Here is a 19692-nt window from a genome sequence, read left to right as displayed (position 1 = left end):
TGCTATTTTCTGTTTGATTTTTTGGACTTAAAAAATATTGGATTTTTTGGACTTAAAAAAGACACAGATCCCGGAATGGTCATCTCTAATTCTTAGCATAACATGGCCTAGCCAGCGTAGCCGCTGGACTATATTGATGTCTGCGTACAGACCGATCGTACAGCTCATCATTAAATTTGCTTCGGTACTCGCATTCACCAACGCGTAGAAGTCCGTAAACTTTCGAAGAACTTTTCTCTCGAACACTCTCAGGGTCGCCTCATCAAATATTATGGGTTATGTTAACTGATATTTGTAAGAAATAATTTTTGTATAGATTAAAAATATTTTTGATAAACCAACCCAGTTTTTAAAGGTTATACTAGACTGCAGATGTCTATGCATTTTCATATTTTTAAGGAAAAAAGATAGAGGTATGGTTCCAAGGGGGAAAATGTATGTTGTTAATTTATTTCTGCATATCTTGCATATTGCATATTACTTGCACATTTGCATGTTACTTGCACATTTGCATATAAATTGCATATTTGCTTATATCTTGCTTAAATTAATAAAACTTTGCGAAATAAATTTTTTTTAAGCATTCCTTGCAATATCATTCCAGTTGGCTCAATTATAATTTATTAATTTGCCATTGAGTACTTCTTTTCTAAACATTTTTTTTTCTGAATTTGCTATGGGAAAAGCGAAGAAAAGAATTTGCATGAAGCCCAGAAATTGGGTTGAAATTATAAAATACCTAAATTTAGTTCTGGACGCCGATACTGAATCTTGTCAACCTTGTGATAAAATGGTATTTTTAATTTTTGAAATGTTTTAATCTTAAGCCTATATTTAAAGTTTTTGTTTTTAAAGCTAATGTGTACTTGGAAATCTCAGCTAACACAGCACTTAAACACCGACGTGCACAAGACGAATCCTAAACGTAAAATGGTGCAAAATAACTCAAATCTAGGAGACATAAATAACAATGAATTTTATCAAAATGTTAAGCGATGATAGTAATTAAAATGCCCAGGCGGAGCTTGGAAATATGGAGAGGCTTCCTCCAAAAATATACAAATCATACCAAACGAGTGTTCACTGCAAAAAAATTATTTGGATGACTGCTACATATTGGCTATACAAAAAATTACAGCTGATATCGGTGAAAACTGCGTTTGAATTTCTGCTGATGAAACATCGCTGGAAACTGTTCTGTAATTTTAATAGTTGGTAGGTTACATATGTGAGCGGAAGAAGTACCAACTTACCACTTGTTGCAAGCAGTTACCAAAAAACAAGGCGGACATCATCGCTAGATTCGTCAACAATGCCTTAAGGATTTTGTGGTTACACGGTGGGAATGGCGAGAAGGTCTTACTGCTGGTGACAGACGCCATCGTATACATGTTAAAGGCTGGTGAAATGTTGAGAAGTTTTTATCCAAATCGTATCAATTTAACGTGCCTTGCACATGGTATAAATCGTGTCGGCGAGGAAATCCTGCAATATTTTCCAAATGTTAACAAATTCATTTCTTTCGTTAAAAAAATATTTATAAAAGCCCCACTTCGTATTGAAAAGTATAGGAAAATACTTCCCAATACTCCACTTCCCACAACCAATATTAACGCGATGAGGTACATGGTTGGAAGCAGCCTGTTTTTATGAAAACAACTTGGAAAAAGTTAAGCAGGTTTGTTCTGAAGAACTAAACTTTGAAATTTTATACCTAACTGGGTAAAGCCACACGGTATGGTATTATAATTTTGTATTAGAGCCAAAAACAAATTTTGCCAAAACAAAATTTCCAAATGCAAATTTAGAAAAAACAATTGTTTATTGTGGTCTTAACTACAACTAAATTTACTTATTTTGTGTAATAAAATCTTAAATTTCATGAGCTGATTAAATGCATTTTATTCGTTTTCCAGAGTTTTTCAGAAGTCAAATTTCAGAAGTCAAAATTAAGAAGCAAATTACTTTCTGAATTTTGACTTCTGAAATCTTTTTCAGCCTGGAACACAGCAACGTCGAAAGAAGGTGTTATATCCAATCGAATTATCGAATATGTATAATCTCACCAAGTTGGGTGAAGTTCGTACAAATAATTCTATCGAAATGTGGCACAACGTCATTCGCAGTGCATTTGGGATACACGCTAACATATTTAATTTCATTAATAAAATAAAAAACGAACATGCAATAACAGAAACAAAACTGCAGCAATTTTCAGCTGGAGGCGAGCCATATCGGAAACGCAAGATAAAATATAAAGACTTCGTTTTTTTAATATTGTAAATTCATTTGAAAAAGATAAACGTGAAAAGATTTAATTAATTACATGCTTGCTATCGCACACAATTTAAAATTTTAGATTTTACTACTTTTTCTTTATACATAATTCCTTCCAAATAAATGAACGTTTCTGAATTTTGAGAAAAATTTAATGTTTTTTCTGTCGTCTGATTACTTTCTGAATTTTGACTTCTGAATTTTGCCTTCTGCAATGTGACTTCTGAAATTTGACTTCTGAGTTTTGACCTGTGAATTTTGTCTTTCTGAAAAAAGGCTTCCGACTAATGTTTTCTGAAAAAAATGTGTTTCTGAATTTTTATTTTCTGAATTTATGGGGGGCACCATTTTATTCATAGATTATTTTTAACTAGCCTTTACCAGCGACTCTGTCCGCAAGGAGAAATAGTCTCTAAAACCACCCAGAAATGATCTTGGAAGGGCCCCAAATGATCCCGGACAGATTCAGAAAACCATCCGGAAAAAATCCCGCAAATCTTCCAGAAAAGATTCCGGAAGGGTCCTCAAATGATCCCGAAAAAGTCACGAAATTACACTCGGACGGATCCCGAAAACTATCAGGAAATTATCTCGGAAGGGTCCCAAAATGATTCCGAAATAGCCCCGAAATGACTTCGACAGGATCCCGGACGGATGCCGAAAACCATCCAAAAATGATACCGGAAGGGCCACCAATTGATCCGAAGGCATTATGTGTGTCAAATTTCATCCAAATCCGTCCGCCGTACTTGAGTTATTGGATCACAAAGACAAACTGGACATCCAAACTTTCATATTTATAATATTAATAAGATGCGAATAATGTTTTTTTTTTTAATTTGCATAGAACCTGCATATAAGCTGCATATATGTTTCATATTCTTTACATATTATATTGCATAAACATCCGTAGTCTAGTTATTACTAACTGAAAATTATTTCGTCGGAATGGATCACCCCTAAAAATATATATATATATATATGTTTTTTTATTTCCTAAATGTCTCTTGAAATTTTTAAAAATTCTGAGATTTTGGGTCAAATTTAAAAGTTTTACCTTAAACCTGAAAAAAAAATCTGGTGAGCCTAGTCCGTTTAAGTAAAATCGTGAACACTCGGTTTGACGAAATATCTCGCTTGAGTCTCCAAAATATTTTTCATCGAAAGCCTTTTCCGCTTTTATTCGAATATACTGCTTATATTACTTACATGTTTCACTAAGAACGATATTTAAAAAAAAAAATACAAAACTATTGCTAAATTGATTTATTTTTTTATATTTCAGGCACTAATTACCCTGCCCTGTAAATTTTATGAAAAAATTGCGAAGCCAAATATTTCATTGGAAATTTTATTGCTGATCATGGATGTGTGATCAAAAATTATCCAAGATATGGTGTTTTTCGGGCTAATCTGGTCGGAAACCCAAAAATTCATGTAATTTGAACATGCGTAGCTATAACTCTGTTTTCAGCTCTTTTAAAAAACAAGGTAAAGGCAATATTTTTTGACATAAAAAGTTATTGTAAGATATGTATCATGGTAGTTTTCATAAATGGTCAAAAACCAGAAATTAGTGCTTTTGCAAAATGTACATCTGTACATTTTATAAAATAAAGTCGATAAATATGCATTTATTATAGTAACTCCGCATAGAAATGTGAAGAGTCTATAATAGGGCGGTGTAAGTTTACCAAAATGTGATAAAAAATCACAAAGGTGTTAATTTACACGGCTATAAGTCAACAAGGGATCTCTCGATTAAATATTTAATACTTCCAATTAAAAATTGCAATATTTACTTTCGTTCTGCTTAAAAAAACAGTAGATACTTATTTAATATAAACAAAATTGTATAAACAGTAGGTGTGTATTCGTGTTCAAATACGAGTTAAGCGAGAGCAGTTTACCACATACACAGCAACCGAAGGCATGCCTCCTACCTACATATGTAAATTAATTTAACCCTCTAGCCGGCAAGCCCGCCTTTAAGCGGGGTTAGATTAAACTGGTAAAACATGTGTACCCCCAATTTTTCCGTACAATTTTTAATGCATCATGTTCGCTAATTATTAGATCAATGCGGCTGCCTTGATTTTAAAGCTGTAAGTGTTAGCAGGGTGCCGCTATAATCATTCTAGTTGGAAAAATAGAGTGCACTGACTACAAATATTATTTTTGCAAGAAGTGGTTTTGGTAACTATAATATAAGTGATAAAACATGTTTCGATCGGCAAAAAAAAAATTATTGGTAAGTAGACTAATTGTTAAAGATTGAAATATGTGAATATGATGTGGAATTATAAAAAAAGGTTATAGTATTATTGGCCAAAACGTATAGTCTGCCTAAAGGCGGAGTTGCCTGTTCCGCTGTTTTTTTTATAGCGAAAATCATACTAACCATACGTTTGTTCTTCAGTAGACGAACTTATATTACTGAAATGGATTACTCCAAAAGGCTCAAGTTGTCACAGTTGGCTGATGAAGAAATTGCAGAATTCATGGAAGCTTTAGGTGACGACGATGGCCGTTCTGAAGATGAGATAAGCGAAGACGGGAGTGAAACTGAAGAGTAAGTTATATCAGATAGGGATTTTGAGCAAATTGATAATTACATTCAGGAACTACGAAGTGCTTCTACTAGCGACTTTCTCGCAAAAACTACTAACCGAATGCAGCTCATATGAAGATGATGTGTGCTTTGCGATAATACACAAACCACACAATATGGAAAAAAGTTATTTGCCCAGGCGACTCATACGGGTTCACGTACAGCTTTGAAGTTTGTAAAGGTGCAGGCGACAATGATGTATTTGAAGGCGTCCCTGATTTGGGGGCAACCTCAAATGCCGTTGTTCGTTTGTCACAAACGATCCCTGATTTTAAGAACTACAAATTGTATTTTGATAACTTTTACACATCGCTTCCACTTTTGGGTTACTTGCGAAGTCGAGGAATTCTATCCCTAGGTAGGAAGGTGCCAATCGAATTCCAACCTGCAAGCTGTCTAAGGATAAAGATGTTTGCAAAAAAGATCGAGGTTATTCAGAAGAGTTTCTGGGTACTGCTTATGGTATTGAAATAACTACTGTTGTATGGAAGGACACAAAAGCCGTTGTCTTGGCTTCAACATACGCAGGTGTAAAGCAGTTTAGAGAGGCATCTGATGAAACGCCACCAAGAAAGACAATTAGATACGACAGGAAGGATAAGCAATATATTTAAATGGCCTGCCCTAACATTATTACACAACTATCATATGGGGGGAGTTGATCTCATGGGCGCTTTACTAGGACGCTATTCGGATGAAAACGAGGAAGTGGACGCTAAATATATTTTATAATCTTATAGATATGGCAATGGTATAGGCATACCTGCTCTATCGTCGAATTACCGCAAATCATCAGCTTACAAATGTGAAACTCCCGGATTTTCGAGTTGAAGTAGCTAAGATACTTTGTAGCTCTCAAAAACTTTTAAGGAGACCAGTGGGGCGACCAGCTAGTGCTTCTCCAAGTGACCAATGGAAGCCGAATAAAAAAACCAACGCACCACCGATTGATATTCTTTACGATGGCATTGATCATATACCTGATTCTTTGGATCGAAGCAATAAAGGATGTGCAAAATGCCTGGTTGTAAATCAGAAACTGAAATATTTTGCACAAAATGTAATCTTACGTATGCTTATCAGCTCAAAATAAATATTTCCAACTATTCCATAAACAATAATTCAATACTCTTTTAACTTTTTTTGTTAATAAAAATACATAAGAAAATTCTTTCTCGTTAATTTCAAGTACCCGTAAACAGACAGGTCCGCCTAAAGGCGGGGTGGGGTTTTTCAGCCCTGGGGGGGAAAATTATTAACTGCTTTGGCAATCTGACATCAAATTCGAGTTTATCGCACTGGAATTAATAGGTATGAATTTTTTCAATGAAAACAAAAATTGGCCGGTTAGAGGGTTAATAGTAATAGATTTAGAGCTTTTAAAAAATAACTCCGCACTTTATTGACTTGACTAAGATCCTATCTCAATATCCGAAATTCCACTTCTGTATAACCTTTCTTACATACTAACATATTGAATATAGCTCACAGTAATTGAACTTTATATAATTGGAATCCCGCTGAAATATGTGTGAACCAACAATGCATACAATAAAAGATGGATATTTGAGTTACACGAAGTTATGTCCTGCAATTGTATACAATACAGAATTCATGTCTAGAGTATTTTGTATATATACCCAGAAAAAACCAGCAATCACTTCTTTAAATTTAAATAACTGTATTTCTAACAAAAGAAACTTTAATTGTAATTATGATTTATGGGTGTAAAGTATTACGTTTTTGTTTTTTAACGGTATCGTTTTTGATCACTCCTCTACCATCAAAAATCTGTGATATCCGTGGTCGCCTGTTTTGTCGCCTCAAATTTTATTTTCACTAGAGCTCAATATCTCTTCATTGGCCAGCTGACGGCCACCGTGGTATGATGCAGGCATGCTTAACGAACGAAACGATATCATTTCGTTACGATAATCAACGTTAATAAACGAAACGAAGTCATTTCGTTTCGTTTATTAACGTTAAGAACGACAAATTAACGTTAATTTGACGATCTTAACGTTAATAAACGAAACGAAGTCACTTCGTTTCGTTTATTAGCGTTGATTATCGTAACGAAATGATATCGTTTCGTTCGTTAAGCATGCCTGGTATGATGGTAGCGTGTTCCGCCTACCACACCGTATGCCCCAAAAAATTACTTAGTACTTAGTTTTGTTATTTTATTGGAAAAAAAAAAGAAATCAATAAATACAAGTTTATTATTTATTATAAATAGTTCAGTTATTTCATTTAGTAATTAAAAAAAAAAATAAATGTAAGGCGCGATAACCTCCGAAGAGATCTAAGGCCGAGCTTCTCTTCCAATTTGCGTCGTGCTCCTCTTGATTTTTCCCTACAAATTGGCCGGACGGGACCTACATGGTTTATGCCGACTCCGAACGGCATCTGCAAGGCAGATGAGTTTTCACTGAGAGCTTTTCATGGCAGAAATACAATCGGAGCGCTTGCCAGACACTGCCGAGGGGCGACCCCGCTTAGAAAAATTTCTTCTAATTGAAAAATCTTATTTCTAAAATTTGATGTTGCTTTGCCCGGGAGTTGAACCCAGGGCATACGGTGTGATAGGCGGAGCACGCTACCATCACACCACGGTGGTCGCCTTTATGTATATTTATTTTAAAGCTTAGGCTTTGGCTATCAGAAGAGTAATAAATTTTTACAGAAATCAAAAAAATTGGTAAAGCGGTTAGTAAGATAAAACTGTTTATCATAAGTGGGCAATGCTCAAAAATTTATTAGTTGTTCATCTGTGGCTCAAATACAATAATATTGAACAACTTTTAATAATTTTTCTTAGTTAAGTATTAATAAAATATTTGGTTTTTGAATTTTTCAAAATAATGAAGTAAATTTATTCAATAAATTTTCAAGCAATGTTTACATACTTATCCCCTAGCGTACACATTTCACTTTTATAAGAATATAACATCTTAAAAGAAGTAATGCGTCCATCAAGTTTGTTGGAGATTTATAACCTTGCTACTAACGCCCCGATTCTGAGCATTACCGGTAAAATAGTACCCAGAACATTATGTAACCGAATATCGTTACCAGTTCTATTATACGCGATTCTGGCCCAAGTGGTAACGCTGTCATCACCGAAAAGCTCACCAGTGTCCGTGGAGAAATTCGAGAGGCAGTTTTCTTCGCTTTCGCGGTTGCTACTTTGGTCCATTTCGACCAAAAATGGTCCCTTCAAACCCCATTGGGCCGCTGGTCCCTTTTCTCCAATTTTGGTCCTTTGATTGGTACTTTTCTTTCTTTTTCACTCAGGTAAAAATTCACAATATTGCCCAAAAATTCGCCACACTTTCGTTAGCCCCCATATAATTTTGAATTTACTTCATTGGAACTCTAACCATAAAAAACTGCTCAGTCAATAAAATGTACCAGAACAATAACATTTCACCTAGGATATAATTTATGCCAGGCATTAAAAAGAAAAGTGTTGGCAAACACATTGTCGTTAGTTTTTGATGAAATAACTGACTAATAAAAAAACTCTTGCTTTATAATAGCATTAAAAACGGCTAGATATATCGATCGGTTAACATTATGTAAAGCATATGAAAATAAAAATTGCTTCTCGCCCAGCATAGCTTATAGCGAGCACTCTGCCGTGAGCCTAACACTTTCAAAACTTATACAAAGAAATTCTATGCATTACTTCTCGTTTGGCACGTTGATATTCAAATCTTTCTCACCCAGCTTAATGAGTTCAAGGAATTCCAGGACTATTGTGGCGTTAAGCTACGCAAGGTCATTGAAAACTAAGTATTGTAACGAATATTAGCTGCACTAAGGGATACTATCATCTCTAAGCCGATGCTAATCAGTGACTTGTATGCACATCAATAATTCAATCATTATGTCTAAACATATGTACATACACGCAGCGGAGAAGCAACGCACAACCACATGCATAAATCTGAGATACTCCCGAAAGTATGCAACGGTTGTGCAAGTGTCGCTCACACATACAAACACATGCAGATATCTTATCTGAGATGCTACCAAAAGTATGCAATTATAATTTTGTTCACACATACACACGCATATGAGAAGCTATAAACGTAGTAATTTTATAGCTGATAACCAACTAGTTAATTACAGAAATGGAAGCGCCTAGAAGATGCGAACGAGAAATCACAGAGTATAAAAGGCAGCAACAGTAGAGGCACAAAAATCAGTTTGGTTTAAGCAAGCTATTAGTTGCGAAGAATAAGTGTTATTGTGAAGTACTTTAATAAAGGCCATTTTTGCATTATTTAATATGGGAGTTGGCGGCCACCCTGGTGTGATGGTAGCGTGCTCCGCCTACCACACCGTATGCCCTGGGTTCGCACCCCGGGCAAAGCAACATCAAAATTTTAGAATATGGTTTTTAAATTAGAAGCAGAATTTTCTAAGCGGGATCGCCCCTCGGCATTGTTTGGCAAGCGCTCCGGGTGTATTTCTGCCATGAAAAGCTCTCAGTGAAAACTGATCTGCCTTGCAGATGCCGTTCGGAGTCGGCATAAAACATGTAGGTCCCGTCCGGCCAATTTGTAGGGAAAATCAAGAGGAGCACGATGCAAATTGGAAGAGAAGCTCGGCCTTAGATCTCTTCGGAGGTTTTCGCGCCTTACATTTATTTTTTATTTATTTAGTAAGAGCTGATTTTCCATAGTAGCGCCAGACCAAACAAATGTTGATACACTATCCTGTTGTGAAATTTAACAAAGCCTCTTTTGCAAGCACTACTTGATGTATATTTCAGTGTTTATTGTGCCTGTCGTTACCAAAGTTTTACTCATCATGCCTCAACTGCATATTGCCTGCCAAACCCAAAATTGTTTGGGGAACTTTGTCCTTTTGTCTTATATTTTTCAGGAAAATGTCCTCTAGCATCAGCAAAATTAAATTCCTAGCCAGTTAGTTGGGAAAGTCAGTAAGAACATGTTTTTAATTAATAACATACAATTTGATGGTATTTACGTTTTTAAGTTTAATTTACGAAAAAAATCGCATAAAAAGTTAATGAATGAATGATAGAGAATTGGCACAAATGAATAAATTCAAATACAATATGTACATGCATACGTTAAAAACTGGAGATTGGGATGAATATAAAAATATACGTAGAACATACAAAAAGCTAGTCAAAGTAAAAAAAAGATAAAATATATGGAGAATAAAGTTGTAATGAATGAAAATGACGCTAAAGAGATTTATCTCAACCAGGCTGCCAACTTAAAAAGAGATAACGAAGGCATAAAAAAGATGATAATTGTTGCCACGCTAAAATAATCAGTAACAATTTCGACGATGGTGTTGTACCAGAAATATGGAAAATGTCCACAATAATACCAGTGGAGAAGGTTAAAAAGACAATGCAATCCGAAGAGCAGAGACCAATAAAGACACTGGCAAGTGATGCTAAAACTCCTGAAGTTCTCTTTAAGAATGTTGGTGAAGCACATCGAAGAATTAATATATGTATTAGTCCATCAACAATCGGCATTTAGGAAAATACATTCCTGTGAGACAGTGCTTAACTTGGTGTTATCGGTCTGTTCTATACCACTTTCACTTACAATTTGCACATCTTTTAATACTTTTATCCATATACATGTTCATATAATTTGGCAACGATACACTTAAATTGCATTTTTGTATATTTAACATTTTATTTTTCCATCGTTTTTACTTAATATAAGTATTATTGAACGCGCTTTTGTACTACCATGCACATTTATATATTTTATTTATGTGCTGCCAAATCTAATAAAAACACAGTAGAATAAGTGCGGCCTTACCATACTCATTTCCACAAAATAACAGAAGTAGTAATAAGGTTTTGGGGGTCCTGCCCCAATGGTGTTTAAAGTGTTTTGTCCAAAAATACTGTGGTTCGTGAAGTCGGTGTTGGATCGGCTAAGGGTTATTGTAAATAAGCGCGGCCGAAGGCCGCCTACGTGGAAAGGTGTCCTACTCAGAAATACTGTGGTTCACGAAGCCGGTGTTGGATCGGCTAAGGGTTATTTTTTATAAGTGCGGCCAAAGGCCGCTTACGTGGAAAGGTGTTCTACTCAGAAATACTGTGCTTCGCGAAGCCGGTGTTGGATAGACTAACGGTTATTTATTATAAGCGCGGCCGAAGGCCGCCTACGCTAAAAGGTGTTCTACTCAGAAATACTGTGGTTCGCGAAGCCGGTGTTGGATAGGCTAAAGGTTATTTTTTATAAGCGCGGCCGAAGGCCACCTACGCGGAAAGGTGTTCTACTCAGAAATACTGTGGTTCGCTAAGTCGGTGTGGGTTCGGCTAAGGCTTATTTTTTATATTTTACGTTTCTACTAATAAGGAAGGGAGTAGTTGTGATTCGACTTTTCCCCGTTTTGTAAGCGAAGGTACCTAAATTCATTTCAATATGGTTCAATATCAATAAATTTTTTGCTTTTTAAACCGAGTTCGTACTTTTCGTCTTAATTTTTGTTTCAACTTCTTACAGTAGACGATTTTTTTGGTAATTGTAACAGACGGTTTTCGACAACTCCCGATGGTGATATAATACCGTGCAATGGATTTTGTAAGAAAACATTTCATAGAGCCTATAGCAAAGGCATCTCTGATTACAAAGTCAGACTTATTAAAAACAAGCGTCATTTGCTTTATATTTGTGTAGAGTGCGTGGCCATGCCGGATAAGCTCGGTAAAGCTTTATAAGCGATTCTTGTGGGCCAAAAGCAAGGGTTCAATAACCTGTCTAAAAAGCTCGACGATCTAAAAAGCCAAATAATGGCCTCTTTACAGTCAAAAGCCAAAAGTTGATACTGCTTATTCTTAATATTGTGCGAGTGGCAGAAATAACGCATTATTTATTTCTCCTATTTCTATGCAATCCAAAAACAATGCTTATCACCGTTTGTCAAGCAACCTTATTGAATTTACCGCTACCCCTCAAGGCACGGAATTCTCACAATCTCCTTTTGAAAGTATGCCGGCTAAACCGCATGCCGTCGTAATACAAACAGTACCTCGGCGACCGAGCTTTGCTCGGCAACGTTTCGTTGTGCTGGCAACGTCTCTCGAGTATCTTCATGCGCCGAATTATTAATTTCAAACATTTTTTTAGTTATACACTATGAAAGTCTCACAATTTTATTACATTCAAAAATTTGTAAATTTCACGAATGAAAACTATCAGTTAGTTTAATAAATGTCAACTTACTTCCCTAAGCGCCATCTGTTGGTAAGTAGTTAAATGGTTAGATGTCGTTTTCAAATTGAAAATATGCCTCTAGTGTTCAACGGTAGCAAATTAACATGGTGAGATATCTTTTTGCTATGGTGAGAAATCTTTCTAATAGTAATCTGTGAGAAATTGCAATAATTAATTACATATTTGCCAAAAATAAGTATTTAAATATATTTTGCTAGAATTTGCCACGGTGCCTTGATATTGCATTTAAATTTTATTAGCATGTGTGAAATTAAGAAAATTAATTCGAATCATGTGTAAGATATTTTTACGAAGATTTTTTACTTTAATGTTCTCCTTTAAAGCTTTAATAGAATATGAGTAAGTAGAGTACTTTTGGTCTAACTACCCCAACCCTAAATGGCAACCCTACTCAAAAATTACCCTATTGTAATGCGGAGTGAAATACCTTTCGTTTGATACCCATATCGGCATATCTCATGCAATTTTTTTAATTTCGAATAGGTGGCAACCCTACTCAAAAATGTCCCTATTGTAATGCGGAGTGAAATACCTTTCGTTTGATACCCATATCGGCATATCTCATGCAATTTTTTTTAATTTCGAATAGGTGGCAACCTTGTGAAGCATTCTGAGTGGCAACACCTAGGAAGAAAGTCTTAGGAGGTGATACATTATCCCTGTGCCAAATTTCATTCAAATCGGTTGAGCCGTTCCCGGGATCGTTCGGCTATACAAACAGTGCTGCGCACTCTACAGTCAAAGCCTTCGTGGTAATGTTATCAACTCTAATTCCACAGTTGTTGGTAACATTACGACAACTACTACCGCGACATCGCGCTCTGCTACTTCCCATTCTTTTGCTCATGATGCTGCTAGCGCTGCTAACAACGCATTATGCAGACACCTAACAAATGCAGGAAAAGAAACTAATCAAAATTTGCTTACATTTGTTAGTGGCAATAATGACAATGATGATTAGGATGTGTTTGTGAAGTATAAATGCATCCATATCTCATATTTTAGGCCGTCAGTTACTGAAGAGGATATTATTAAATACATTTCCTTTCATTTTGGCCTTGCTTCTCTGATGAGAGTTTCATCTAAAATTTGTGTGTTTGCATCTGACTATAGGAAAACTTTTAACGCTGCGCTGTGGCCTACCAACGTAATTAATAAACCCTTCCGTTGTTTTCCGAAGCCCGGAGAAAATCCCGTGGTGTCGTAGACTTAAGTGATTTCCCAAACAATTGTCTTAACGAACGATTGCCTCTAAATTTGTCAGACAATACCACTCTCTGTATTTATTATCAAAATGGTAGGGGTCTAAATAATAAACTAGTGGATCTTTTCATACAAAGTCATGACTTCAGTTACGAAGTTTTGATTGTTGCTCTTGTTATTGTTGTAGCGATAAGGACACTCCCTGAAGGCCTTGAGGAGTGTTATCGATCGGTTGCAGATCTGGTACGTTCTGGTATTAATCACCAGTAATATACTAGCCCGACAATCTCGGGAACAATTTGGTATGACCACATGAAACCTTCTAGGCCATACCGCCCTCCCACCCTCTAGATTGATGAGGAACTTGGAGTCGCCAGAGCCTCGGCTTTTAAAGATACAGGACTCGCCACGAGTGGGTGAGGTTGACAATTGGGTTGAAGAAGCTATATATTGCGCGGGCAATATCTTGAAAGGGTTGCCTTGAATCAATTTGGTATTTTAGTCGCCTCTTACGACAGGTATATTCTAAGCCCCCTAGCCCGCTGGGGTACGAAGTTCTGATTCTTATCGAGACATGACTGAAACCACCGATGTTTATTTCTGAAATTGTATCGGATTCATATGAAATATTTAGGAAAGATCGTTTAAACAGAGTTGGTGGTGGCGTGTTGATTGCCGTGCATACCAGGTTCTCTGTAGAGGAAATGTATTTTGCGGACTCTAATAATGATGTTGAGTTCCTTTGTGTGAGAGTAAAACTCTCTTCTATTTATAAATATTTTGTAGCATTATATGTTCCTCCCCAGTCAGATATTTCTATATATATATATAAAACATGCTTCCCTGGTGAGGTTGGTATCGTGGTTGGTGACTTTAATTTGCCTTTTGTGTGTTGTAATCTTACTGATGGTTTGCTAGTTACCACATCATCTCGCGGTATATTCTAAGAGTTTCTAAATGCCTTAACAGATATTGGCCTTTATTAACTGAATAGGATTCATAATGACTTTGGTAAATGCTTAGACTTCATTTTTTTCAGATGACTCGTCAAATTGTTCAGTGAGTCGATGCAATCCAATAGTTTTGTCCGAAGATGTATACCATCCGGCTCTGGCTTTATAGGAAAGTGTGTTCTGGCCGGTGTCTATTTAGGAAGGCTAATCTGTCTGTGCTAATTAATGAGGTTTCCAAAATTTCTTGGCACGCCTACGATGGGGATGTTGAAATGAGTTGCACACACTCTAACAAGCTTTATATGCAATATTTCACAAATGGGTACCTATATCTATCATCTTTTCAGCAAGTCCATCTTATGCTTGGAGCTCTAAAGAACTCAATTATCTTAAACATCAAAAAATGCATTCTTTTAAGAGATTCAAACTATCCGGATCAAGAAGTGACTATGTGGCATATTCAGTTATATGCCACAAGTACAACAGGCTACAGAGGAGATGTTACGCGGATTGCTTAAAAAAGATTAAGCATAAAATTTTCCCAATCCAAAGTCGCTTTATTCGTTCGTCAACTCGAAAAGAGAGATCAAGAAGTTTCCAGCCGTAATGAAGTTTAACGATATATGTTCTAATTATGACAAATTATGACAATGAAATTGCCAATATGTTTTCCACCTTCTTTAAACCTAATTACTCCGCTGCCAATTACTCGCCACCATTGAACTATCCATTCAAACTGTCCCTGCTTAGTTAAGCATTTGTCCCGTATATTCATACGGAGGACGTACTAAGACATATGGAAAGCTTAAAAATTTCCTATTCAAGCGGACCTGATGAAATTCCATCTCTTGTGCTAAAAACGTATGCTGAATTCCTGTGTAAACCCCTTACGTGTATTTTTAACGCAGGCCTAAAGGAAGAGATATTTCCCAGGAAGTGGAAAGAGTATTTTATAATACCACTTTACAAAAATGGGAACAGACCCTGTGTTTTAAATTACCGAGGAATGCCAAAACTTAGTGCTATTCCCAAACTCTTTGAATCAATCGTCACAAAGCAACTAGCTCTAGAGTATGCTCAACTATTGACTTGTCTCAATATGTTTTTTTCATGGGTAAATCCACCATGACTAACTTGCTTGAGTTCACAACTCTTGCGTTGAACGGATTTGAGGTTAACAGCGAAATTGATGTCATTTATACTGATTTTAGTAAAGCTTTCGATAAAGTTTCCCATTCACTTCTTCTGTTCAGACTCGACCGATTTGGCTTTCTGCATTTGCTTCTATCTTGAGTATCTTCAGACTTGGTGGAAAGAAAACAAACAGTTATATCTAATAACTGTAGGTTAGAATCTATCGACGTTACTTCTGGTGTTCCAAGGCAGCCACCTAGGTCCAATGCTGTTTCTGCTGTTCATTAACGACCTTCCAAAAGTTTTGAACTACTGCAAGCCGGTAATGTACGATAATGATGCCACACTTGTTATGCCTGTCCGCCCACCAGTGGATAGATCAAATCTACAATTGGATCTAAATAGCCTAGTTGAATGGTGTAGCGTAAATGTAATGTCACTAAACCTGTCGAAGTGCAAGCTCATGTACTTCACAAGGAAATCCTACCAATCCCACGAGTATATGACTGATGATTATAAATTTAACCAAGTCATTAGTTTCGTAGACCTTGGCTTTACGATGTACCCTATTATTATTATTAGGTCTGGAAGCACTGCGACCTTTGTGCAGATCTATTGTGCATGACCTTTCAGCCTAATTTTGTATGAGGAGGCTTTTGATGTATCTAAGTACCTCTTTAGGCTTTTTACTCTATATCACATAGGGATTAAGAGTCACATCACCGAGGTGGGAGAGTCTGCCTTGACAGAGCGACGCATTCGCAGAAAATGTGAACCGGCGCAATATGGCGCCTTTTGAGTTTTTTCTTTGCAAAAATCATATCTTTTGAACTAATGTAGATATTTTAAAGATTTATACTGCACCTGAAAGCTAATTGTTTAGACTTTGGACAGTTTAAAATACAGAGTGCCAGATTAACAGGGTGCTTCACAATAATTCGTCAAAGTTGAAAATTTTAGAAAAATACAAAAAAAAAAAAAAATTGTTAAAAACTGAAGGACAAACTTTGATTTTTTTTATGAGGATGTATTTGAACATGAAATCAGATAAACTTATGATTTGTATGAAGGAGTGTGGCTCTACCTACTTATGATTAAAAGTTTTGTCTTACGCCCCGATTCTAGTGTGGTAACAACATTCTTTACCACGGTAACGACATCATGTGGCAACTTTTACACCCTTTTGGTATTCTACCCGCGAAAGTAGCCGGATAATTTTTTACCCACAAAAGTAGGTGGTTACAACGAAATAACCACACAACAGCTGTTGTTTAGAAAAAGGCAAAACTAAAAATAAAGAATTGTATGTACTTTCACAGAATAAACTACAATATACCTATGTAGAAACTTATCATGCATAATATGCATATATACATCGTTCCATTTATTCGTTAACCTCGTATCTACAAGTGAGAAATTTTCGGTAAAGCGAACACGGTTGCCACACCATGTTTTCACTTGGAACCAAAATTCATAGAAAAAGGACCAAATTTTTGTTTTATTTTATTAGTATAAGATACAAAATTTTAGGATGTTTCCATATAAAATTTTACTAAACACAGTGAAGACGTTCCTTTAATTCAAGCTGAGCAAACAAATATATGTGCATGCAACCAAAAATGGTACTATATTTTGACATAGGATAAGTCTATGTCTTTCACCAACCAAACGTTGTGAACATATTTTTGGTCACAAAACTCTTGGTTCTAGCATTATGTTGTTGATTGCAATGAAATAAAATGTATAGTGCAGTTAGGTTTTAGTAAGAAACGGTTCAAAATTTGCGTTCTGGTGTTGCCGAATTATGTATGTGGAAAACTCAGTAAATCATAAATGAAACTAGGCAATTTTGTTAGTGCTATTTTTATAGATGCTTACTTTTTCCCTTAACGTTTAAACTTCATACCAGAGCCTAGATTCTGTAGTATCGCGTGGAATTCACCTCACTTCAAACACGCTTAACATTACAAACATACGTGCATTGACCCAGGTAACTACCATAAGTTCATTTGCGTTCACCAAGTCACCGGATGCATTAATGCGTCATACCCAAATTGCTCAAGTAGAAATCATATTGACAATATGTAAGTCAATATAATAATTCGCTAACAAAGCTTTCCTCGCTATTGAGTCATGCACCTCTAGTATGTAATTATTAATGTAAGAATGTGTATATGTATAGGTTAAGATCTTTTGTATAAATAGGAAAGAATTTATTCAATAAAGAAGAATTATGAATCTGATGTCAGCGCTGAACATTAGCGCCAACAAAACCCATTTTCTTTTAAAATCTAAAAGTATACATTGTACAATTCAGTAAGTGTGAGTTTTGATCCCAGGCCTTAGGGGTTCTGCTAGCACCTACGGGAATAATTTTATACAAAAAAATATTGCTTCCGAAATCAAATCACATTTGCATTTGCTTCCTTCTGTCTTCGAGTTAAAATATTTCTTGTGCCAAGATACTGTAACGAATTTACTGAAATTCCGCTTATTCCAAATCTTCTGCTAACTTTCGAAACGCTAAACTGTTGAATAAATAACTCCCATATTAAAATAAAAAATAAATGTAAGGCGCGATAACCTCCGAAGAGATCTAAGGCCGAGCTTCTCTTCCAATTTGCGTCGTGCTCCTCTTGATTTTCCCTACAAATTGGCCGGACGGGACCTACATGTTTTATGCCGACACCGAACGGCATCTGCAAGGCAGATCAGTTTTCACTGAGAGCTTTTCATGGCAGAAATACACCCGCTTGTCAAACACTGCCGAGGGGCGACCTCGCTTAGAAAATTCTTCTTCTAATTTAAAACCCATATTTCTAAAATTTTGATGTTGCTTTGCCCGGGGTGCGAACCCAGGGCATACGGTGTGGTAGGCGGAGCACGCCACCATCACACCACGGTGGCCGCCAACTCCCATATTAAATAATGCAAAAATGGCCTTTATTAAAGTACTTCACAATAACACTTATTCTTCGCAACTAATAGCTTGCTTAAACCAAACTGATTTTTGTGCCTCTACTGTTGCTGCCTTTTATACTCTGTGATTTCTCGTTCGCATCTTCTAGGCGCTTCCATATCTATAATTAACTAGTTGGTTATCAGCTATAAAATTACTACGTTTAATTGATTATCGTGCGGTCGCCGAGTGCGGATGTGTATTTTCTCGCTCCTTATTTTTATATACAAAAGTCTATTGCATACGCTATATAAATTTGTGTCATAAAGTTCACTATCTAAAATATATTATCGGATCATAATTGCATCAAGAATTTGCTTAATAACTTCAACTACGGGCGAAAATAATAAAAAAAAAAATTCAAATCAAAAGAAATTGGAGAAAATTATAAACAAATCTTCACCTCGTTTGTTTGTCAACAATATACAGTTCAAACCTGCATACATGCATACACATAATATAAGTGATGACGCCACCCCTTCCACCTTCTCTTAAACGTCGGCAGAGAAAAGGTTCCCCTCAGGCAAAAACTGCCAAACTGGATGAGAGTGCAATCTTATCTTCAGTTGTTACGACGCTTCGTGAGTTAGAGGAGAGACTACAACAACAGTCTGATAAGCTGCAGTCGATATTTGATGGCTTATCTGATAAAATAACTGCGCTGGAGAACAGGCTGGTGAGTGAAATCAATGTAGATGTAGCTGCCTTAGTTAGCAAAGCCAGCGAAACTGAGCAGCGTATGCATGTATTGGAAGCAGAGGCCGCTGATCTTAAAATTAAGTTGGATAAACTACAGAGCGAAGTAACCAAAATAAAAGCTGAGAAACCAACGTCTTATATTGCTGCTGACGCGATTATTGTTGGAGTTCCGTATGTAGAGGGGGAAAATCTAAAGAGCATTTTCAACCAAATTTGCGTCTCCATTGATTTTCTCTCCCCACAAATACGTGATATTTTTCGGCCATCGCGAGCAGTAAACAAATCAAACAGCGTGATAATAATAAAATTCCACAGCCCATACGATCGAAATCGGGTGCTGCGTGCATTTGGTGAGTATCGTAAGCGCACTAAGTCTGTGATATCACTGTCTGTTGTTGGTCTCGCGGGTGTCTTCGGAATATTTGAAAGTTTAACTCTGGAGAATAGGAAAATTCTGCAAGCAGCGGTTCAACTTCGAAGAGCTGGTAAAATCAAATCAGCATTCACTATTAGAGGGGAAGTTCACATACGAGAAAGCAGAGACTTTCAGACAGTAAAGATATCTGCGCTTGACGATCTGCATGGCTTTTACTAAAATTATTATGTTTG

General features: G+C 36.3%; 1 protein-coding gene across 12 annotated transcripts in view; it reads left to right on the top strand.

Annotated features, from left to right (window-relative positions):
• Positions 1 to 19692, top strand: part of PIP4K (phosphatidylinositol 5-phosphate 4-kinase) — a 1849876-nt gene that overhangs the window by 183390 nt on the left and 1646794 nt on the right. For all 12 annotated transcript variants that reach the window (XR_010947853.1, XR_010947854.1, XM_067758108.1 and 9 more), the window contains exon 2: positions 3563 to 3768. The gene's annotated coding sequence lies outside the window, so the exon portion shown is untranslated. The remainder of the gene's footprint in view (positions 1 to 3562; positions 3769 to 19692) is intronic.

The sequence above is a fragment of the Eurosta solidaginis genome, chromosome X, assembly GCF_040869045.1.
Source record: "Eurosta solidaginis isolate ZX-2024a chromosome X, ASM4086904v1, whole genome shotgun sequence".
NCBI classification, from domain to species: domain Eukaryota; kingdom Metazoa; phylum Arthropoda; class Insecta; order Diptera; family Tephritidae; genus Eurosta; species Eurosta solidaginis.
Note: the sequence above shows the minus strand (reverse complement) of the source record. Positions and strands in the feature narration are given on the sequence as shown.